This window comes from Salmo salar, chromosome 07, assembly GCF_965601325.2.
Source record: "Salmo salar chromosome 07, fSalSal1, whole genome shotgun sequence".
Classification (NCBI taxonomy): Eukaryota; Metazoa; Chordata; class Actinopteri; order Salmoniformes; family Salmonidae; genus Salmo; species Salmo salar.
Genome location: NC_138297.1, coordinates 60,347,724 through 60,373,417, shown reverse-complemented (window position 1 = coordinate 60,373,417; position 25,694 = coordinate 60,347,724).

Below are 25,694 nucleotides of genomic sequence, written 5' to 3'. Positions count from 1 at the left end.
TCTCTATGGAGGTAGAGGTTATCTTGTGACTCACAGGTACATCACCATGCCTCTCTGATCTCTATGGAGGTAGAGGTTATCTTGTGACATTGGATAGCTGTCTGAATTGAAGAGGTAACACTGTGAAGGAGAATAGTTTAGATAGATCTTATCTCGATCTCTTCTTCTTCAACTCTTAGCGAGGCATTAATGTTGTTAATTTCTATTTAGCAGAGAAGCTCCATACCTCATGCATTCATTCCTCTGAGTCATCGGATCCTGTGGGTTGTGTTCCTTAGGCACCAATCAGAATAAAACGGCCAGCAACGTGGAAGGAATTTCTGGACATGTCATCTAAACAGCTTCTTCCCCTGCACTGTGGCCCTTACCAACAGGCCAGTTGGTCTGCGATGATCTCCTCATCCAGGACTATGTTTAATATTCATCCAGGACTATGTTTAATGTTCATCCAGGGACTATGTTTAATGTTCATCCAGGGACTATGTTTAATGTTCATCCAGGGACTATGTTTAATGTTCATCCAGGGACTATGTTTAATATTCATCCAGGACTATGTTTAATATTCATCCAGGGACTATGTTTAATATTCATCCAGGGACTATGTTTAATATTCATCCAGGGACTATGTATAATATTCATCCAGGGACTATGTTTAATATTCATCCAGGACTATGTATAATATTCATCCAGTGACTATGTCTAATATTCATCCAGGACTATGTAAAATATTCATCCAGGGACTATGTATAATATTCATCCAGGGACTATGTATAATATTCATCCAGGGACTATGTTTAATATTCATCCAGGGACTATGTTTAATATTCATCCAGGACTATGTATAATATTCATCCAGGGACTATGTCTAATATTCATCCAGGACTATGTAAAATATTCATCCAGGGACTATGTATAATATTCATCCAGGGACTATGTATAATATTCATCCAGGGACTATGTATAATATTCATCCAGGGACTATGTTTAATATTCATCCAGGGACTATGTTTAATATTCATCCAGGGACTATGTTTAATATTCATCCAGGGACTATGTTTAATATTCATCCAGGGACTATGTTTAATATTCATCCAGGGACTATGTTTAATATTCATCCAGGGACTATGTTTAATATTCATCCAGGGACTATGTTTAATATTCATCCAGGACTATGTATAATATTCATCCAGGGACTATGTATAATATTCGTCCAGGGACTATGTTTAGTATTCATCCAGGACTATGTATAATATTCATCCAGGGACTATGCACCCTGCACTTTCATATAACTTCTCATTACCCACTTGCACTCTCTGCATATCCTACACCTGCCTTTTGCTCTCTGCCACAGACTGACCCTTACATACAGTGCATTCAGAAAGTATTCAGACCTCTTTACTTTTTCCACATTTTGTTACGTTACAGCCTTATTCTAAAATGTATTAAATCGTTTTTTTCCTCTTCAATCGACACACAATACCCCATAATGACAAAGCAAAAAAAATATGGAAATATTATATTTAAATAAGTATTCAGACCCTTTACTCTGTACTTTGTTGAAGCACCTTTGGCAGTGATTTAAACCTTCTTGGGTATGACGTTATAAGCTTGACACACCTGCATTTGGGGAGTTTCTCACATTCTTCTCTGCAGATCCTCTCAAGCTCTGTCAGGTTGGATAAGGAGCGTTGCTGCACAGTTATTTTCAGGTCTCTCCAGAGATGTTTGATCGGGTTCAAGTCCGGGCTCTGGCTGGGCCACTCAAGGACTTGTCCCAAAGCCACTCTTGCTTTGTCTTGGCTGTCTGCTTAGGGTCGTTGTCCTGTTGGAAGGTGAACCTTTGCCCCAGTCTGAGGTCCTGAGCACTCTGGAGCAGGTTTTCATCAAGGTTCTGTCTGTACTTTGCCCTGTTCATCTTTCTCTCGATCCTGACATTCTCTCCCAGTCCCTGCCGCTGAAAAACATCCCCACAGCATGATGCTGCCACCACCATACTTCACCGTAGGGATGGTGCCAGGTTTCCTCCAGATGTGACGCTTGGTATCCTGGCTAATGAGTTCGATCTTGGTTTCATCAGAAGAATCTTGTTGTGAGCCTTTCCAAATCATGTCCAATCAATTGAATTTACCACAAGTGAACTCCAATCAAGTTGGAGAAACATCTCAAAGATGATCAATGGAAACAGGTGCACCTGAGCTCAATTTCGAGTCTCATAGTAAAGGGTCTGAATACTTATATAAACCATTTTTGTTTTTTATTTTTAATACATTTGCAAAAATTGCTAAAAACATGTTTTCACTTTGTCATTATGGGGTATTGTGTGTTGATTGATGAGGAAAAAAAGGTATTTAATCCATTTTAGAATAGGCTGTAATGTAACAAAATGTGGAAAGTCAAAGGGTCTGAATACTTTCCGAATGCACTGTATATATTTCCCCTATTGTAAATTGCTTTATTTATACATGCAGAATTCATAATGTAGCTTATCATGCTTCTAATGTAGTCTGTAGTTTTTAGCTTGGTGTTTATAGTGTACATACTGTATGTGGGTTGTGTCAATTCTGTGTTTAAATATCTTAAATATCTTGTTTATGTATTGTCTGTCTGTGTATTCTGTCTATTGTGGCAACACCATTTCACCAAGTCAAATTCCTCTACATGCAAATGTATTTGGCGAATAAAGGTGATTCTGATTGTCCAATAAGAAATACAAATTTTCATTTTCCGTCATACATTCTTTTTAAGACATTTTCTTTTGCGTCCCTAATGAACACAACCCTGGTGTGTTGCAGGTGATGTTATCATGTGAAACTGACATTGATTCCCGATTCCACTAACCAATGTTCAATTAACACCTCTCCACATTTTCAGGAGGTAAAACATAACATTGTATGAATAACTGTTTATTGTGCGGTGCCCTTGATCTAGTGTGGCACTGTCCTTGGTCCAGTGGCTCTGTCCTTGGTCCAGTGGCTCTGTCCTTGGTCTAGTGTGGCACTGTCCTTGGTCTAGTGTGGCTCTGTCCTTGGTCTAGTGTGGATCTGTCCTTGGTCTAGTGGCTCTGTCCTTGGTCTAGTGGCTCTGTCCTTGGTCTAGTGGCTCGGTCCTTGGTCTAGTGGCTCTGTCCTTGGTCCAGAGTGGCTCTGTCCTTGGTCTAGTGGCTCTGTCCTTGGTCCAGTGGTTCTGTCCTTGGTCCAGTGTGGCTCTGTCCTTGGTCCAGTGTGGCTCTGTCCTTGGTCCAGTGTGGCTCTGTCCTTGGTCCAGTGTGGCTCTGTCCTTGGTCTAGTGGCTCTGTCCTTGGTCTAGTGGCTCTGTCCTTGGTCTAGTGGCTCTGTCCTTGGTCTTGTGGCTCTGTCCTTGGTCCAGTGTGGCTCTGTCCTTGGTCCAGTGTGGCTCTGTCCTTGGTCCAGTGTGGCTCTGTCCTTGGTCTTGTGGCTCTGTCCTTGGTCCAGTGGTTCTGTCCTTGGTCCAGTGTGGCTCTGTCCTTGGTCCAGTGTGGCTCTGTCCTTGGTCCAGTGTGGCTCTGTCCTTGGTCCAGTGGCTCTGTCCTTGGTCCAGTGTGGCTCTGTCCTTGGTCCAGTAGCTCTGTCCTTGGTCCAGTGGCTCTGTCCTTGGTCCAGTGGCTCTGTCCTTGGTCCAGTGTGGCTCTGTCCTTGGTCCAGTAGCTCTGTCCTTGGTCCAGTGGCTCTGTCCTTGGTCTAGTGGCTCTGTCCTTGGTCCAGTGGCTCTGTCCTTGGTCCAGTGTGGCTCTGTCCTTGGTCCAGTGTGGCTCTGTCCTTGGTCCAGTGTGGCTCTGTCCTTGGTCCAGTGTGGCTCTGTCCTTGGTCCAGTGTGGCTCTGTCCTTGATCCAGTGTGGCTCTGTCCTTGGTCAAGTGTGGCTCTGTCCTTGGTCCAGTGTGGCTCTGTCCTTGGTCCAGTGGCTCTGTCCTTGGTCCAGTGTGGCTCTGTCCTTGGTCCAGTGTGGCTCTGTCCTTGGTCTTGTGGCTCTGTCCTTGGTCCAGTGTGGCTCTGTCCTTGGTCCAGTGTGGCTCTGTCCTTGGTCTAGTGTGGCTCTGTCCTTGGTCTAGTGTGGCACTGTCCTTGGTCTAGTGTGGCTCTGTCCTTGGTCTAGTGGCTCTGTCCTTGGTCCAATGGCTCTGTCCTTGGTCCAGTGTGGCTCTGTCCTTGGTCTAGTGTGGCACTGTCCTTGGTCCAGTGGCTCTGTCCTTGGTCCAGTGGCTCTGTCCTTGGTCCAGTGGCTCTGTCCTTGGTCCAGAGTGGCTCTGTCCTTGGTCCAGTGTGGCTCTGTCCTTGGTCCAGTGTGGCTCTGTCCTTGGTCCAGTGTGGCTCTGTCCTTGGTCCAGTGTGGCTCTGTCCTTGGTCTTGTGGCTCTGTCCTTGGTCCAGTGTGGCTCTGTCCTTGGTCCAGTGTGGCTCTGTCCTTGGTCCAGTGGCTCTGTCCTTGGTCTAGTGGCTCTGTCCTTGCTCCAGTGGCTCTGTCCTTGGTCCAGTGTGGCTCTGTCCTTGGTCCAGTGTGGCTCTGTCCTTGGTCCAGTGTGGCTCTGTCCTTGGTCCAGTGTGGCTCTGTCCTTGGTCTAGTGGCTCTGTCCTTGCTCCAGTGGCTCTGTCCTTGGTCCAGTGGTTCTGTCCTTGGTCCAGTGGCTCTGTCCTTGGTCCAGTGTGGCTCTGTCCTTGGTCCAGTGTGGCTCTGTCCTTGGTCCAGTGGCTCTGTCCTTGGTCTAGTGGCTCTGTCCTTTGTCCAGTGGTTCTGTCCTTGGTCCAGTGGCTCTGTCCTTGGTCCAGTGGCTCTGTCCTTGGTCCAGTGGTTCTGTCCTTGGTTCAGTGTGGCTCCAGACACTTTTATTCAACCCTACAAGTATATTGCATGTTGTCTGCCCTACTGAATAAGCATGTTTCTGTTTCCATTTCATAAGGGAGTTTTAAAACACCTTAAAACATATTACAACTCTCAAATGAGTGTGAAACCAGACAGATATGACACATTACAGATAGTATATCTGTCATTTAAATTGCTATGGGCTATTGTAATTCTTTAACATGTGACCAAGTAATTTGCATTACACTTCAGTCAGCAAGTTAATTATGTAATTCATTCAGAGGGGGTTTGACAGTATGTTAATAACAAGATAACTGGTTGGGTAGTTGAAAATATGAAAGAGGTCATAGAAGGTTAAAGGTTTCAAGGTTGGGACATATGGACAGAGACGGAAGAGTAGGCGAGACACCCCACTCCCAATTTTTTTGTGTTTGTATTACAATCAATGAACTAAGCAGACCCAGCTGCTATTGCATTGGTGTCTATGGGAGAACCACCCCGTTAAGCAGACCATAACTGTATTATTATTTTTTCAATGGTTAACAGCCTGAGTGAACTATCTTAATTGATCCACCATCTTTGATATGGATTGATTGACCCATAGAAATAGAATGAGTAGAAAGGACTTGTTAATTTGACAGGTAATGTCATTGAGACACTCAAAATATCCGCCAGTCCACCCATTATGACATAATTGACCTGAATGGGGAAGTCTGTTCTATACATTCTCCATTGTGGGGAATTTGTGTTATTTTGTTAAGGTGTGTGTTCAACTGTTGCTTGTGTTATTGTGCAGATTTCCCTGCAGCATCTGTGACGTGGGAATATGGCTCACGTTTAATAACCACAATTAATTGGAAATGAGCCCAACGGAGACAGGGTCAGAGTTACTTCTCATAAAGGAAAGTACAGTATTACATACGATAATGTGTGAGTGTATTGTATTACATGTCCCTATAACTCTGAATTACATGTCCCTATAACTCTGCAGCTCTAGAAGAGATCAACACGTTATGAACTGAATTCAAGCACATCGTAAGAGCTTCTCATATCGTTTTGTATCCCCTTTATGTATGTAATTTCTAGGTTATTGTGATGTGTTGAAGGCATATGCAAATATTTCATATGCTCCAAACGTTTCCCACAGGGTACAGATGTAAGATATAAATCAGATCACCCTGTTGTTGTAGAAAATGTCCTGCACATCAGGAAATTCAAACTTGTTGTGTATTCAAGGAATAAAAAGGCTTCTAAAATTTGTAATTTACATTTTAACATTTCATTCTAGATTTGCCCTAACAACAAATGTATCAACCCCTACAAAAATGTCCATTAGTTATAATCCTTACAATAATTCACATTTCCTTTTGCTGCTTGCTTATTTTCCTGCTGTGAGAAAATTGTCAAATCAAGATCCTACACCTGTAAATGGGGAGAAAAGCGTAGAAGGATATGCATAGATAGGACTGTGTAAATCCTCACTAGAAATTGGCAGAGGATGTAAAGGAGTAATATTGATAGTGTGTAATCTTGTGTGGCTGGTAGCTGTATAAAAATAGAGAGTGACAACTCCAGTAGGTCTAAGTAATAAGGTACACACACACACACACACACACACACACACACACACACACACACACACACACACACACTGCTCTCTAAATCATCAGGGTACACTGAGTGGGCTGTCAGCAGGGTCTTTGATGTCTCTCCCAAATGATTCACAGCAAGCACGTCGACTGTGACTCTCCTGTCTCCCCTAACCTCAAAATGACTCCCCCGTCTCCCCTAACCTCAAAATGACTCCCCCGTCTCCCCTAACCTCAAAATGACTCCCCCGTCTCCCCTAACCTCAAAATGACTCCCCCGTCTCCCCTAACCTCAAAATGACTCCCCCGTCTCCCCCTAACCTCAAAATGACTCTCCTGTCTCCCCCTAACCTCAAAATGACTCTCCTGTCTCCCCCTAACCTCAAAATGACTCCCCTGTCTCCCCCTAACCTCAAAATGACTCCCCCGTCTCCCCTAACCTCAAAATGACTCCCCCGTCTCCCCCTAACCTCAAAATGACTCCCCCGTCTCCCCTAACCTCAAAATGACTCCCCCGTCTCCCCTAACCTCAAAATGACTCCCCCGTCTCCCCTAACCTCAAAATGACTCCCCCGTCTCCCCTAACCTCAAAATGACTCCCCCGTCTCCCCTAACCTCAAAATGACTCCCTTGTCTCCCCCTAACCTCAAAATGACTCCCCCGTCTCCCCTAACCTCAAAATGACTCCCCCGTCTCCCCTAACCTCAAAATGACTCCCCCGTCTCCCCTAACCTCAAAATGACTCCCCCGTCTCCCCTAACCTCAAAATGACTCCCTTGTCTCCCCCTAACCTCAAAATGACTCCCCCGTCTCCCCTAACCTCAAAATGACTCCCGTCTCCCCTAACCTCAAAATGACTCCCGTCTCCCCTAACCTCAAAATGACTCCCCCGTCTCCCCTAACCTCAAAATGACTCCCCCGTCTCCCCCTAACCTCAAAATGACTCCCCCGACTCCCCTAACCTCAAAATGACTCCCCTGTCTCCCCTAACCTCAAAATGACTCCCCTGTCTCCCCTAACCTCAAAATGACTCCCCTGTCTCCCCTAACCTCAAAATGACTCCCACTATTAGGAGTGCTTGGCTACTGAACAAACTACTGAGATGTGAATTGATTAAATGTTTTTCTTTCAGAAGGTAAGACAATATATTAATCCCCAGGAGTGTGACTAACATTTGAGTGTTCATTATGATTGCAGGAAGCCATCAGCAAGTTCCACCACTATATACAGAGGTAGGATCTTAATTTGAGCCAATTTGCTACACCCTTAAAAATAATCCTGCAGCAACAGGAAATGTGGATTATAATTAATGTACATTTTTTGTAGTGGTTGATACATTTTTCGTTAGGGCAAATAAAGTCTGACATTTTAAAATGGAAATTACAAACTTCAGAATCCTTTTTAAACCTAGAATGCACTACAAGTTTCCATTTCCTGCTGTGCAGGAACAAAAGAGTTACCAAATGAAGATCCTACATCGGTATGTTAACCCATAAACAAATACAATTTGAGTTGAATTTTAGTCCAGCCAGGTCCAGTCAGGAAACAAGGTGGAAATCTCCTCAATATGCAAAACATTGACTTTATATACACCCAATAACAACTAGGGTCTTGGGTTTTTCCTCATCACGTGACCTGATCAGGAAATAGTCCCAGTCAGGTCATTCAGGCAATACTAAGTTCCCTTAACATGGGACACCAACGCTACTGTAACTGTATGACAACAGAAAATCATGACAGACGGTGTATGTATGTATGTATGTATGTATGTATGTGTGTGTGTGTGTGTGTGTGTTTGTTCGTCTGTGAGTGTGTGTTCGTCCATTCATCCGTCAGCATGTGAGTGTGTGTTCATCCGTTCGTCCGTCAGCGTGTGTGTGTTCGTCTGTGAGTGTGTGTTCATCCGTCAGCGTGTGTGTGTGTGTGGATCAGAATGTCTTGTGTCTCCTCCATGTGTTTCATCCAGGTCAGAGCCCTCCTGTCAGTGGTCCTGTCCTGTGTGCCAGGGACATACGATAGACCTCAGTGTGTGGAGTAGTAGCACACTGTTTGAGGGAGCCCAGAGAACATGAGGCTGGAGGACAGGGGACTGCTGCCTACGCCTGTCGGGGGTGGCCTACTACTCAGGCATGAGCGGTTTTCACCCTGTGTAGCTCAGTTGGTATAGCATGGCGCTTGCAATGCCAGGGTTTTAGGGTTCGTTTACCACAGGGAACAGTATGAAAATGAATGCACTCACTACTGTAAGTCGCTCTGGATAAGAGCTATATTACTCAAATATAAAATGTGACCACAAATGTTTTGTGGTAAAAAAGTTGGTAAAGAGAGGGGCAATATAGGATATTAATCTTGTGGAATTCTAGTCAAACAAACTGAACAAATATATAAACGCAACATGTAAAGAGTTGGTCCCATGTTTCATGAGCTGAAATAAAAGATCCCAGAAATGTTCCATACTCACAAAAAAAAGATTTTCTCAAATTGTGTGCACAAATTTGTTTACATCCTTGTTAGTGAGCATTTCTCCTTTGCCAAGATAATCCATCCACCTGACAGGTGTGGCATATCAAGAAGCTGATTAAACAGCATGATCATTACACAGGTGCACATTATGCTGGGAACAAGAAAAGCCACTAAAATGTGCAGTTTTGTCACACAACACAATGTCACAGATGTCTCAAGTTTTGAGGGAGCGTGCAATTGGCATGCTGACTGCAGGAATGTCCACCAGAGCTGTTGCCAGATAATTGAATGTTCACTTCTCTACCATGAGTCGCTTCCAAAGTCATTTTAGAGAATTTGGCAGTACTTCCAACCGGCCTCACAAACACAAAGCTCGTGTAACCAGGCCAGCCCAGGACCTCCACATCCGGTTTCTTCACCTGCAGGATCCTTTGACACCAGCCACCCGGGCAGCTGATGAAACTGAGGACTATTTCTGTCTGTAAAAGCCCTTTGTGGGGAAAACTCATTCTGATTGGCTGGGTCTGGCTCCCCAGTGGGTGGGCCTGGCTCTCAAGTAGGTGGGCCTAATTAATTGGTTTCAATTGACAGATTTCCTTATATGAATTGTAGTAACTCAGTGAAATTGTTGCATGTTGTGTTTATATTTTTGTTCAGTATATATTGAAATGTATCAATCTTTGTACGACGTGACCTGCCATTTGTCATCAGCTGTTCTGTTTCCCTCTAATATGATAATTGAAATCCAACATTGTTGAATTACAGTAGCTAAACATGTAGGCCTAATTACAGTTTGACAATATTCCACCTGTTCTTTTCAGTGACATTGGTTCTATGTCGCATGGCTGTTAGCCAACAGTTGTTTTATGTTAACATCGATCAGGGAGTCTTAATGTGAGGTGTGTGTGTGTGTGTGTGTGTGTGTGTGTGTGTGTGTGTGTGTGTGTGTGTGTGTGTGCCTGCATGCAAGTGCTTGTGTGAACCCCCTCCAAACCCTTTCACCACAACAAAATGCTGAATGGATGAATGCATTATTTCACACCATCACAAGTCAGGGCCAATTATGGCAGTTGGTTTCCATGCCGACAGGGAGTCAGTCACTGCTATAAGAAGCTGCCAGTGTATTGCTTTACATAATTCCAGTCACTTTGGATTTTCCAGTCAGATCCTCAGGACCAGGGCCCTGCATTTTGAAGGCTTCCAACTGGGAAAAAACCGCTTGAATCAACAATGTTTCAAAGTTAATTCAACAAAATAAATGTCATGCGATGAAGATTAAATAACTGATTGGATTTGCAAAAAGTCATCGACCTAAGGGCATTGTATCTTTTTTTCACCCAACTTTTAACCTAAGTCCAATGACATGGTGACGTTGTTTTTTGATTTCACATTCTAATCACATTAGTTAACAACTCAACCAAACGTAAATCAAAACTAAAAGTTGAATTTTTTAAATTTTAGATATGAAAATACCCCCAAATACCATATTTGACGTTGGCTACAGTGGGTGCCTATGGTGATAAAGGCACCCAACTGGCACCCTACATAGTGCATTACTTTTGACCAGAGCCCTAGGAGTCATTGGGATGTAGCCCAAGTATAGGGCCATTTTGGTAATAATCTTGACACGTCCCTCAAAATGTATTACACACGTGTATACACTGAGTATACAAAACATTAAGAACACTTGCTCTTTCCATTACACAGACCAGGTGAATTCAGGTGAAAGCTATGATCCCTTATTGATGTCACTTATGAAATCCACTTCAATCAATGTAAATGAAGGGGAGGGGACAGGTTAAAGAAGGATATTTTTTAAGCCTTGAGACATGGATTGTATATTTGTGCCATTCAGAGGGTGAATGGGCAAGACAAAGGAGCCAGGCACACCGGTTTGTGTCAAGAACTGCAGCGCTGCTGGGTTTTTCAAGCTCAACAGTTTCCCGTGTTTATCAAGAACGGGCCATCAACCCAAAGGACATCCAGCCAACTTGACACAACTGTAGGAAGCATTGGAGTCAGCATGGGCCAGCATCCCTGTGGAACGCTTTTGACACCTTGTAGAGTCCATGCTCTGATGAATTGAAGTAGTTTTGAGGGCAAAAGGGGGTGCAACTCAATATTAGGAAGGTGTTCTTAATGTTTGGTATACTCAGCGTATAATGCAAATATCTAGTTGTGGTGTACAGTACTGCACATCATCCCAATACTTAATACACGTTTCTCCTTGTCGTAATTTGATTGATCAGATATGTGCATTTCATCAGCATAGTAAACTGTTGTCATGGACCGGAAAACAAGAAAACAAGTCCTAACTATGTCTGCTCAATGCATATTGAACATACAGGAGCATAATATTTATCCTAGTCAAATGGTAACCGTCTCTCGTGAGCTTCTCTTGGATTCAAGAAAACTGTAGCCAAATTTTTCCCCTCAAGTTTATTTTTACTCAACCTAGTACAGTTCACTTGGACCGGAAGCAAGTACTGTAACTCTGTCAATGCATATGAGCATAATATTGATGAAATTCTGTCGTTCCCTCAAATTCCCTCATGGATCGTCAGGTCAAAACATGGCTGTCCAACAGGCTTCTTGTCTACTGGCTAGATAAGAACCATAGTTCTACAGCAGCCCCAGGTTGTGTTATATTGCAGTGTCTATTCATTTACCCTGAATACTTTAATATCCACTGGGCGTTAAACGCAGAGTTACTCAAGCCATCTGTGAAGTGTACAGTAACAAGAATTGTCGGACGAAACGCTTGATAAAAGCACTCAAGCGGTTAAGCTTTCATTATGAGACGTATTTTATTTCACTTCCAAAACAATCAACGATAGAAGTCTTTGCGTAGCCTCGTTCAGAAAACAGTTACATTGCTTCTTGCACACGTCGTTTATGTTTCACAACTCAGACGTTACATATTTATTCATGTATTTCCCTTTACATTTCTATTCGTTCTCCTAAAAATGTTATGACTTTGCGAGCAAAACAAGTATACATGGATGTGTTTCTTTATAAAGTGAACTTCAATGCCTTAGCAGACCTTTAATCAGTGTTTAAATAAATAACACAAACTATCATTTCCTTTCCATGCAACGGCTGTCCATCTGCTTCTTAATAGTCCGTTTCCCATTAGTGCTGTTTGAAAACCCATCAAGGAGAGTTGTGGGATATGTTCCAATTATCTCTCCTTCCACATAAGTGTACACTTGTTTACACAAGTAAATGACTAGTAGGCCTACAAGAAATATGGTGGAATCTCCCACTAGACCTTGCCTCCACCAATCCAATGCTCTTAGATTTGTGGGAACAGTGTACTTCAGGAGAAAGGATATATTATTTGGACGCAGTCCTGGCGTTTACAAAGGGAGAGAGGGCTTCAAGACGGTCCTCCTTCTCTAGCAGCAGGTGTTTTTCACCACCATAATTACAGATATATACTAATGTAATCACAGCTTGCTCTGTAAAATGGTTGGAAGTTAGAAGCTGTTCTGGATAGTAATAATTTTGTGGTCATTATGTCAATGCTGTTCTATTATAATTGTACAGTAACATCCCAGGTCTTGGTAACTGCCAGGGTATTTTCAGTGGGCTGTATTGACACACAACAACAAGGGTTTCCAAGGCATCAGTCATCCAAGTGGCATGATACAGTGCATATTAAAAGGGATAGATAGACTTGATTTCCTTTTTTATATCTTATCACCCACAAAGGTGGAAGCATAAATACATTATTTAGCAGACATACAAAATAACATTTCTAACAGTTACTGTACAATGAGGTGTTATAGTATTTTCGTTTTTGAGTGGGTGTTTTTTCTCACATTTTGGTGAATACACATTATTTAATTATTGAATGGAGCCAAATATCCCAAAGCTTCACTCCTGCCACAGATGGCTTTTAATTAACACGCCCCTGGATATACTTTTAACTTCCAGTGGTGAGGGAAATCCCCCGCTTCTTAATATCATACATTATCTCCACTTCATATTCACATATGTGAAAACGGCAAGTTCTACGCAACAAAAAAGAGATGAAAATGTCCTAAAACAAAAGTACAGGAAATGGAGTAAATAATCTTTCCCATTCTTTCAGGTATTTAGACCATTCTATTGGAAGCAAAACATTATCACGGCATTGTAGTGTTTCAAGCAATGGTGTGAGTATATGACAGGATGAATAGTCATTTATGACACCCATCATAAATAGTTTTAGAACATCTTATGCCGGGAACTATTTCAAACATTTTATGACAGCTTATAGCAAATATTATAATGTGTTATATACACTACAGTTCAAAAGTTTGGGGTCACTTAGAAATGTCCTTGTTTTTTAAAGAAAAGCACATTTGTTGTCCATTAAAATAACATGAAATTGATAAGAAATATAGTGAGACATTGTTATTAATGTTGTAAATGACTATTGTAGCTGGAAACAGCTGATATTTTATGGAATATCCACACAGGCTTACAGCGGCCCGTTATCAGCAACCACATCACTCCTGTGTTCCAATGGCACGTTGTGTTAGCTAATCCAAGTTTATCATTTGAAAAGGCTAATTGATCATTAGAAAACCCTTTTGCAATTATGTTAGCATAGCTGAAAACGTTTGTTCTGATTAAAGAAGCAATAAAACTGGCCTTCTTTAGACTAGTTGAGTATCTGGAGCATCAGCATTTGTGGGTTCGATTACAGGCTCAAAATGGCTAGAAACAAAACACTTTCTCCTGAAACTCATCAGTCTTTTCTTGTTCTGAGAAATGAAGGCTATTCAATACGAGAAATTGCGAAGAAACTGAAGATCTCATACAACGCTGTGTACTACTCCCTTCACAGAACAGCACAAACTGGCTCTAACCAGAATAGAAAGAGGAGTGGGAGGCCCCGGTGCTTAACTGAGCAAGAAGACAAGTACATTAGAGTGTCTAGTTTTAGAAACAGACACCTCACAAGTCCTCAACTGGCAGCTTCATTAAATAGTACCTGCAAAACACCAGTCTCAACGTCAACAGTGAAGAGGCGACTCCGGGATGCTTGCCTTCTCAAATTTTAAATGAACAAAAAATGTGCTTTTCTTTCAAAAACAAGGACATTTCTAAGTTACCCCAAACTTTTGAACGGTAGTGTAGCTGTTATAAAGGTTTTATGAATGCAATCGGACATACAGTAAAGTGTTACCACCATATTCCTGATGAGATCTGTTTTCTTAGATGGCCCTTGCCCTCATTCAATAGTCAGTAATCTTATAAAATGGCAGAATTTTACAGTCCTCCCCATGTTATTCTTCCTTGGCACCTCTCCAGAATTTTACCTCGCAAACTGTGCTTGTCTGTTAAGAGTAAAAAACAGACGCATACATGCATTCGTGATGTTCTACTCTTATTTTGGTGTGGAATGTGCAGCAATGACATCATAGAAACAATAACAACAGAACAAAAACCCATCTGTGGCTATGTAGACTTGGCAACAACATGGCAACAGCACATAGAATAATATATCTTTGACATATGGAAATACTTCGGTCACACTTTATTTGGATAGTCCCATATAGATGATCTACAGATGGTCATACTGTCAACAAACTGTTGATAAGCAAATGTTTGTTAAGGTTACTGTTAGGGTTAGAAAAAGGCTTAGGATAAGGGTTAAGTTTATGGTTAGTAGATAGTTGAAATGTAATTTACCTGGGACTTTCCGAATAGTGTTACCAATACTTTGTTTAATACAACTTTGAATTTGGAAGGATTCCAAGATGGCGTAGCAGTCAGACGTCTTTGTCCTCGTCTTGTAGTGTCCCATGTATATATCTTTTAAAAATATTTTTCTAAACCTCAACTTCAAAATACTCTCCTGCAACCCGCCTCACCCAATGTGGTCTGGATCTGCATTTTTCTAAAGTATTTTTCTTTACTTCTGAACCGGAATCCCCCAACAGAAGCAGCCAGCTAACTAGCTACTAGTTAGTAGTCAGCTAACCACTGCTAGCGGTCATCAGCTAACCTTTAGCTTGGAAAACTCTCGCCAGTATGCACAACACGATTCAAACCAGAGTATACCGGACCTATTTTCTCTCCATATCCCCGGATTCCTATCGCAAGCTCTGAACCTTTTCACCTGGATCATCGCAGCTAGCTAGCTGCAATCCGAGTGGCTACTCCTCGCTAACATCTCTGTCCCGAAGCAAGCACCAATTAGCCTGGAGCTAGCCCTTGCTAGGCCCATCTCCCGGTTAGCTGAAGAGGTCCATCAGCTACTCTGGGGCTACAATACCTATTTTGCCAATTGGCCCGGACCCCTTTTACTGCCGGTACGGAGCTCCTTCAAGACCAGACTACCGATGTAATCTGTCCATCTGCTTATTCAACTGGCTCCCCTGAATGCCCATCTGCTAGCCTGCTAACCGCGGCCCGCTAGCTGTCTAGAGCATATCGGACTGTTAGCTGAATAGGTCCATCGGTCAATTTCTTTGGCCACTATACATATTTTGCCAATTGGCCGGGACCCCTTTTACTACACAAAGCCCTTCTTATCCATCACGACTGGACTACCGACGTAATCTGCCCGAGGGTTTTTTTTCCAACAGGCCCCTCCGTCGCGATGTCCCCTGAATGCCCATCTGCTAGCCTGCTAGCCGTGGCCCGCTAGCTGTCTAGAGCATATTGGACTGTTAGCTGAAGAGATCCATCGGCCAATTTCTTGGGCCACTATACCCATTTTGCCAATTGGACTGGACCCCTTTGCTACACGGAACCCTACTAATCCATCACAACTGGTCTATCGACTTAACCGCATGAGGAGGCTCCGCACGAGGAGGCTATAACAGACTTCCTCCGTCGCGACGTCCCTCCAAGGCCCTTCTGCTAGCTTGCTAGCCCCAGCCTGCTAGCTGTCTGAATTGCCGTGTCTCCAGCCAGCCTAACTACTCACTGGACCCCAATGATCACTCGGCTACGCATGCCTCTCCCTAATGTCAATATGCCTTGTCAATTGCTGTTCTGGTTAGTGATTATTGTCCTATTTCACTGTAGAGCCTCTAGCCCTGCTCAATATGCCTCAGCCAACCCTTTAGTTCCACCTCCCACACATGCGGTGACATCAGCTGGTTTAAATGTTTCTAGAGACAATATCACCCTCATCATCACTCAATGCCTAGGTTTACCTCCAATGTATTCACATCTTACTTTACCTTTGTCTGTACATTATGCCTTGAATCTATTCTATCGCGCCCAGAAACCTGCTCCTTTTACTCTCTTTTCCGAACGTACTAGACGACCAGTTCTTATAGCCTTTAGCTGTATCCTTATCCTACTCCTCCTCTGTTCCTCTGGTGATGTAGAGATTAATCCAGGCTCTGCAGTGCCTAGCTCCACTCCTATTCCCCAGATGCTCTCATTTGTTGACTTCCGTAACTGTAAAAGCATAGGTTTCATGCATGTTAACATTAGTAGCCTCCTCCCTAAGTTTGTTTTAGTCATTGCTTTAGCACACTCTGCCAACCCGGATGTCCTAGCCGTGTCTGAAACCTGGCTTAGGAAGACCACCAAAAACCCTGAAATTTCCATCCCTAATTATAACATTTTCTGAAAAGATAGAACTGCCAAAGGGGGCGGTGTTGCAATCTACTGCAGAGATAGCCTGCAGAGTTCTGTCTTACTATCCAGGTCTGTACCCAAACAATTCGAGCTTCTACTTTTAAAAATCCATCTTTCCAGAAACAAGTCTCTCACCATTGCTGCTTGCTATAGACCACCCTCTGCCCCCAGCTGTGCCCTGGACATCATATGTGAATTGATTGCCCCACCCACATCTATCTTCAGAGCTCGTGCTGCTAGGTGGCCTAAACTGGGACATGTTTAACACCCCAGTCATCCTACAATCTAAGCTTGATGCCCTCAATCTCACACAAATGATCAATGAACCTACCAGGTACTACCCCAAATCCATAAACACGGGCACCCTCAGACATCATCCTAACCAACTTGGCATCCAAATACACGTCTGCTGTTTTCAACCAAGATCTCAGCGATCACTGCCTCATTGCCTGCATCCGTAATGGGTCTGCGGTCAAACGACCAACCCTCATCACTGTCAAACTCTCCCTAAAACACTTCAGCGAGCAGGCCTTTCTAATCGACCTGGCCCAGGTATCCTGGAAGGATTTTGACCTCATCCCATCAGTAGAGGATGCCTGTTTATTCTTTAAAAGTGCCTTCCTCGCCATCTTAAATAAGCATGCCCCATTCAATTGTTTTTAACCAGGAACAGATATAGCCCTTGGTTCACTCCAGACCTGACTGCCCTTGACCAGCACAAAAACATCCTGTGGCATACTGCATTAGCATCGAGTAGCCCCCGTGATATGCAACTTTCAGGGAAGTTAGGAACCAATATACACAGGCAGTTAGGAAAGCTTTTTCAAACAGAAATTTGCATCCTGTAGCAAAAACTCCAAAAAGTTCTGGGACACTGTAAAGGCCATGGAGAATAAGAGCTAGGAGGCTAGGAAACACTGTCACCACCGATAAATCCACTATAAGTGAGAATTTCAATAAGCATTTTTCTACGGCTGGCCATGCTTTCCACCTGGTTACCCCTAGCCCGATCAACTGCCCTGCACCACCCACAGCAACTCGCCAAAACCTCCCCCATTTTTCCTTCACCCAAATCCAGATAGCTGATGTTCTGAAAGACCTGCAGAACCTGAACCCCTACAAATTAGCCGGGCTAGACAATCTGGACCCTCTCTTTCTAAAATGATCTGCCAAAATTGTTGCAACCCCTATTACTAGCCTGTTCAACCTCTCTTTCGTATCGTCTGAGATTCCCAAAGATTGGAAAGCTGCCGTGATCATCCCCCTCTTCAAAGGGGAGACATTCTAGACCCAAACTGCTACAGACCTATATCTATCCTACCCTGCCTTTCTAAGGTCTTTGAAAGCCAAGTTAACAAACAGATTACTGACCATTTCGAATCCCACTGTACCTTCTCCACTATGTGTAAAAGTATAGCTTCCGTCCCTCTCCTTGTCCCTACCTGGGCTCAAACCAGGGACCCTCTGCACACATCGACAACAGCCACCCTCGAAGCATCGTTACCCATCGCGCCACAAAAGCCGCGGCCCTTGCAGAGCAAGGGGAACAACTACTTCAAGGTCTCAGAGCGAGTGACGTCACCAATTGAAACGCTATTAGCGCGCACCACTGCTAACTAGCTAGCCTTTTCACATCGGTTACACTCACCCCCCTTTTGACCTCCTCCTTTTCCGCAGCAACCAGTGATCCAGGTCAACAGCATCAATGTAACAGTTTAGCTTCTGTCCCTCTCCTCGCCCCTACCTGGGCTCGAACCAGGGACCCTCTGCACACATCGACAACAGCCACCCTCGAAGCACCGTTACCCATCACTCCACAAAAGCCACGGCCCTTGCAGAGCAAGGGGAACAACTACTTCAAGGTCTCAGAGCGAGTGACGTCACCGACTGAAACGCTATTAGCGCGCACCACCGCAAACTAGCTAGCCATTTCACGTCGGTCACATAGGCAATCTGGTTTCAGAGCTGGTCATGGGTGCACCTCAGCTACGCTCAAGGTCCTAAACAATATCATAACCGCCATCGATGAGAGACACTACTGTGCAGCCATCTTCATCGACCTGGCCAAGGCATTCGACTCTGTCAATCACCACATTCTTATCGGCAGACTCAACAGCCTTGGTTTCTCAAATGACTGCCTCGCCTGGTTCACTAACTACTTCTCTGATAGAGTTCAGTGTGTCAAATCAGAGGGCCTGTTGTCCGGACCTCTGGCAGTCTCAAGGTTGCCACAGGGTTCAATTCTCAGGCTGACTCTCTTCTCTTTATACATCAATGATGTTGCTCTTGCTGCTGGTGATTCTCTAATCCACCTCTATGCAGATGATACCATTCTGTATACTTCTGGCACCTCTTTGGACACTGTGTTAACTAACCTCCAGACAAGCATCAATGCCATACAACTCTCCTTTCGTTGCCTCCAACTGCTCTTAAATGCAAGTAAAACTAAATCCATGCTCTTCAACCGATCGCTGCCCACACCTGCCCGCCCATCCAGCATCACTACTCTGGACGGTTCTGACTTAGGATATGTGGACAACTACAAATACCTAGGTGTCTGGTTAGACTGTAAACTCTCCTTCCAGACTCACATTAAGCATCTCGCAACAAAGCATCCTTCACTCATGCTGCCAAACATACCCTCGTAAAACTGACCATCCTACCGATCCTCGACTTCGGCGATGTCATTTACAAAATAGCCTCCAACACTCTACTCAACAAATTGGATGCAGTCTATCACAGTGCCATCCGTTTTGTCACTAAAGTCCCATATACTACCCACCACTGTGATCTGTACGCTCTCGTCGGCTGGCCCTCGCTTCATACTCATCGCCAAACCCACTGGCTCCAGGTCATCTACAAGTCTTTGCTAGGTAAAGCCCCGCCTTATCTCAGCTCACTGGCCACCATAGCAGCACCCACACGTAGCACGCGCTCCAGCAGGTGTATCTCACTGGTCACCCCCAAAGCCAATTCCTCCTTTGGCCGCCTTTCCTTCCAGTTCTCTGCTGCCAATGACTGGAACGAACTGCAAAAATCACTGACGCTGAAGACACATATCTCCCTCACTAGCTTTAATCACCAGCTGTCAGAGCAGCTCACAGATCACTGCACCTGTACATAGCCCATCTGTAAATAGCCCATCCAACCACCTCGTCCCCATACTGTATTTATTTATGTATCTTGCTCCTTTGCACCCCAGTATCTCTACTTGCACATTCATCTTCTGCACATCTATCACTCCAATGTTTAATTGGTATATTGTAATTACTTCGCCACCATGGCCTATTTATTGCCTTACCTCCCTTATCCTACCTCATTTTCACACACTGTATATAGACTTTTTCTACTGTATTATTGACTGTATGTTTGTTTATTCCATGTGTAACTCTGTGTTGGTGTATGTGTCAAACTGCTTTGCTTTATCTTGGCCAGGTCGCAGTTGTAAATGAGAACTTGTTCTCAACTAGCCTACCTGGTTAAATAAAGGTGAAATATATATATATATTTTTTAAAGGATGGATATATGTTAGGCACAGAGAATATACTCTACAACACAGAATGATGTCAGGGGGCGTTGCTTTTGCAGTCTACTCAAGTGAAGGTCAATAGCCAATTGTATTAACTGGGTCTTTAACTGAATTTCCTGTTCGTACAGTGCATTCGGAAAGTATTCAGACCCCTTGACTTTTTCCACATTTTCTTACGTGACAGCATTATTCTAAAATTGATCAACTTGTTTATTCCCTCATCAATCTACACACAATACCCCATAATGACAAAGCAAAACAGGTTTTTAGAATTTTTTGCAAATGTATAAAACACCCCCGGAAATATTACATTTACATAAGTATTCAGACCCTTTCCTCAGTACTTTGTTGAAGCACCTTTGGCAGTGATTACAGACTTGAGTCCGCTTGGGTATGATGCTACAAGCTTGGTAGACCTTTATTTGGGGAGTTTCTCCCATTTTTCTCTGCAGATCCTCTCAAGCTTTGTCAGGTTGGATGGGGAGCGTTGCTGCACAGCTATATTCAGGTCTCTCCAGAGATGTTCAATCGGGTTCATGTCCGGACTCTGGCTTGTCCACTCAAAGACATTCAGAGACATGTTCCGAAGCCACTCCTGCGTTGTCTTGGCTCTGTGCTTAGGATCGTTGTCCTGTTGGAAGGTAAACCTTCACACCAGTCTAAAGTCCTGAGCACTCTGGAGCAGGTTTTCATCAAGGATCTGTCTGTACTTTGCTGAAGCTGTTCAGGAGCCTTTTGGTCCCAGACTTGGCACTACAGTACCGCTTGCCGTGTGGTAGCAGAGAGAGGAGTGATTTGGGTGGTTGGAGTTTTTCACAATTGTTAGGGCCTTCCTCTGACACCGCCTGTTATAAAGGTCCTGGATGGCAGGGAGCTTGGCCCCCGTACTCATTACCCTCTGTAGCGGCTTACGTTAAGATGCCAAGCAGTTGACATACCAGGTGGTGATGCAGTCAGTCAAGATGATCTCAATGATGCAACTGTATAACTTTTTGAGGATCTGAGGGCCCGTGCCAAATCTTTTCAGCCTCCTGAGTGGGAAGAGGCGTTGTCGAGCCCTCTTCACAACTGTGTTGTTGTGTTTAGACCATGATAGGTCCTTGGTGATGTGGACACCGAGGAATTTGAAGCTCTCAACCGTCTCCACTACAGCCTAGTCAATGTGAATGGGGGAATTTCCTGTGGTCCACGATCAGCTTCTTTGTCTTGCTGACGTTAAGGGAGAGGTTGTTGTCCTGGCACCACACTACCAGGTCTCTGACCTCCACCCTGTAGGCTATCTCATCGCAGTTGGTGATCAGGCCTACTCTATCGTGTCATCAGAAAACGTAATGATGGTGTTGGAGTCATGTACAGCCACACAGTCGTGGGTGAACAGGTAATACAGGACGGGGCTAATCATGCACCCCTGAGGGGCTCCCGTGTTGAGGGTCAGTGTGGCGGATGTGTTGTTGCCTACCCTCACTACCTTGGGGCAGCCGTCAAAAAGTCCAGTATCCAATTGGAGGTGTTTAATCCCAGGGTCCTTAGCTTAGTGATTAGCTTGGAGGGCACTATGGTGTTGAGCGCTCAGCTACAGTCAATGACCAGCATTCTCACATAGGTGTTCCTTTAGTCCTGGTGGGAGAGGCAGTGTGGAGCGCAATAGAGATTGCATCATCTGTGGATCTGTTGGGGCGGTATGTGAATTGGAGTGGGTCCAGGGTGTCTGGGATGATGGTGTTAATGTGAGACATGACCAGCCTTTCAAAGCATTTCATGGCTACAGATGTGTGTGCTACAGGTCATTTAGACAGGTTACCTTGGCATTCTTGGGCACGGGGACTATGGTGGTCTACTTGAAACATGTGGGTATTACAGACTTGGTCAGGGAGAGGTTGATAATGTCAGTGAAGACACTTGCCAGCTGGTCAGTGCATGCTCTAAGTACACATTCTGGTAATCTGACTGGCCCTGCGGCCTTGGGAATGGTGACCTGTTTAAGGGTCTAAAGACTCACGTCGGCTAAGGAGAGCGTGATCATACAGTCGTCTGGGAAAGTTGGTGCTCTCATGCATGGTCCAGTGTTGCTTGCCTCGATTGTCCGGGTAGCTATTGGTTAACTATTTAATTAACCATTTAGCAGTCTTATGGCTTGGGCGTAGAAGCTATTCAGGGTCCTGTTGGTTCCAGACTTGGTGCATCGGTCCCACATACCTATATATACGAATCTAATGTTGTATGTCAGTTTGTAGTGTATTTCACTGCATTTCAATGAAGCTGTACTCAATAGTTGTCAGGGCTTATGTATGCTTTGGTACATCATTAACCAAGGATTTGGCTTCTGTTGAATTCCAAAGCAAATCTCTCTATTTTTCCTATGTATAGTCGGTGTGAATTAATCTGTCACTTGTCTCTTCCTCGAACCATGTGTTTGTCATTGAAGCATGACAAACACACTCATGTCGTTTACATTTTGCCATAGCAACCATGAGTCTGTCCTCTTGTTGTCCTATAGGTGATGCTGGAGTGACATGGAGCTGTGACACGCATGCCACCTCACGACTGAGCAGAGGATACAAGTGAGATACTTCACAATTAGTGTCATGAATTATCCATATTTTTTCCATCTCCTTATTCACCAGGTATCAATGTCATCTAATGTCAACACTCATTACAACCACAAACGAATGATTGAGCATGATAAAGTCAAAACCTCTCCATCACAGTTGTCAACTCCAGTGTCCTCCTCCCAGAGTGCAAAGAACCTGGGCGTGACCCTGGACAACACCCTGTTGTTTTCTGCAAAACATCAAAGCAGTGACTCGCTCCTGCAGGTTAATGCTCTACAACATCCGTAGAGTAGAACCCTACCTCACAAGAAGCGGCGAAGGTCCTCATCAAGGCACTTACATTTGAAGTCAAAAGTTTACATACACTTACAGTGAGGGAAAAAAGTATTTGATCTCCTGCTGATTTTGTATGTTTGCCCACTGACAAAGAAATGATCAGTCTATAATTTTAATAGTAGGTTTATTTGAACAGTGAGAGACAGAATAACAACAACAAAATCCAGAAAAATGTATGTCAAAAATGTTTTAAATTGATTTGCATTTTAATGAGGGAAATAAGTATTTGACCCCCTCTCAATCAGAAAGATTTCTGGCTCCCAGGTGTCTTTTATACAGGTAACGAGCTGAGATTAGGAGCACACTCTTAAAGGGAGTGCTCCTAATCTCAGCTTGTTACCTGTATAAAAGACACCTGTCCACAGAAGCAATCAATCAATCAGATTCCAAACTCTCCACCATGGCCAAGACCAAAGAGCTCTCCAAGGATGTCAGGGACAAGATTGTAGACCTACACAAGGCTGGAATGGGCTACAGGACCATCGCCAAGCAGCTTGGTGAGAAGGTGACAACAGTTGCTGCGATTATTCGCAAATGGAAGAAACACAAAAGAACTGTCAATCTCATGCTCGTCTGAAGTTTGCCAATGAACATCTGAATGATTCAGAGGACAACTGTGTGAAAATGTTGTCGTCAGATGAGACCGAAATGGATCTCTTTGGCATCAACTCAACTCGCCGTGTATAGAGGAGGAGGAATGCTGCCTATGACCCCAAGAACACCATCCCCACCGTCAAACATGGAGGTGGAAACATAATGCTTTGGGGGTGTTTTTCTGCTAAGGGGACAGGACAACTTCACCGCATCAAAGGGACGATGGACGGGTCCATGTACCGTCAAATCTTGGGTGAGAACCTCCTTCCCTCAGCCAGGGCATTGAAAATGGGTCGTGGATGGGTATTCCAGCATGACAATGACCCAAAACACACGGCCAAGGCAACAAAGGAGTGGCTCAAGAAGAAGCACATTAAGGTCCTGGAGTGGCCTAGCCAGTCTCCAGACCTTAATCCCATAGAAAATCTGTGGAGGGAGCTGAAGGTTCGAGTTGCCAAACGTCAGCCTCGAAACCTTAATGACTTGGAGAAGATCTGCAAAGAGGAGTGGGACAAAATCCCTCCTGAGATGTGTGCAAACCTGGTGGCCAACTACAAGAAACATCTGACCTCTGTGATTGCCAACAAGGGTTTTGCCACCAAGTACTAAGTCATGTTTTGCAGAGGGGTCAAATATTTATTTCCCTCATTAAAATGCAAATCATTTTATAACATTTTTCACATGCGTTTTTCTGGATTTTTTTGTTGTTATTCTGTCTCTCACTGTTCAAATAAACCTACCATTAAAATTATAGACTGATCATTACTTTGTCAGTGGGCAAATGAGCAAAATCAGCAGGGGATCAAATACTTTTTTCCCTCACTGTACGTTGGCGTCATTAAGGTGTACCTGTGGATGTATTTCAATGCCTACCTTCAAACTCAGTGCCACTTTGCTTGACATCATCATCCAAAGAAATCAGCCACGACCTCAGAAAAAAATTGGAGACCTCCACAAGTCTGGTTCATCCTTGCGAGCAATTTCCAAACGCCTGAAGGTACCACGTTCATCTGTACAAACAATAGTACGCAAGTATAAACACAATGGGACAACGCAGCCGTCATTCCGCTCAGGAAGGAGACACGTTCTGTCTCCATGAGATGAACGTACTTTGGTGCGAAAAGTGCAAATCAATCCCAGAACAACAGCAAAGGACCTTGTGAAGGTGCTGGAGGAAACAGGTACAAAAGTATCTATATCCACAGTAAAACAAGTCCTATAACGACATAACCTGAAAGGCCGCTCAGCAAGGAAGAAGCCACTGCTCCAAAACCGGCATAAAAAAGCCAGACTACAGTTTGCACATTGTCACGCCCTGACCTGAGAGAGACGGTTTGTTTCTCTATGTGGTTAGGTTAGGGTGTGGGGTGGGCATTCTATGGTGTCTATTTCTTTGTGTTGAGCCGAGTATGGTTCCTAATCAGAGGCACCTGTCTATCGTTGTCTCTGATTAGGAATCATACTTAGGCAGCCTTTCCCAACCTGTAGTTGTGGGATCTTATTTTTGTACTGCTCGTTATAGCCTGCAAGACGCGACGGTCGTTTGTTTATTCTTTTGTTGAAGTGTTCTGAGTTAAAATAAATTCAAGATGAACACGTACCACGCTGCACCTTGGTCTACTCCTTTTGACGATCGTTACACACATGCGGACAAAGATCGTACCTTTTGGAGACATGTCCTCTGGTCTGATGAAACAAAAATAGAATTGTTTGGCCAAATGGCCATCGTTATGTTTGGAGGAAAAAGGGGGAGGCTTGCAAGCTGAAGAATATCATCCCAACTGTGAAGCAAGCATCATGTTGTGGGGGTGCTTTGCTGCGGGAGGGACTGGTGCACTTCACAAAATAGATGGCATCATGAGGTAGGAAAATTATGTGGATATATTGAACTAACATCTAAAGACATCAGTCAGGAAGTTAACGCTTGGTCACAAATGGGTCTTCCAAATGGACAATGACCCCAAGCATACTTCCAAAGTTGTGGCAAAATGGCTTAAGGACAACAAAGTCAAGGTATTGGAGTGGCCATCACAAAGCCCTGACCTCAGTCCTATAGAAAATGTGTGGGCAGAACTGAAAAAGCGTGTGCAAGCAAGGAGGCCTACAAACCTGATTCAGTTACACCAGCTCTGTCAGGAGGAATGGGCCAAAATTCACCCAACTTATTGTGGGAAGCTTGTGGAAGGCTACCTGAAACGTTTGATCCAATATAAACCATTTA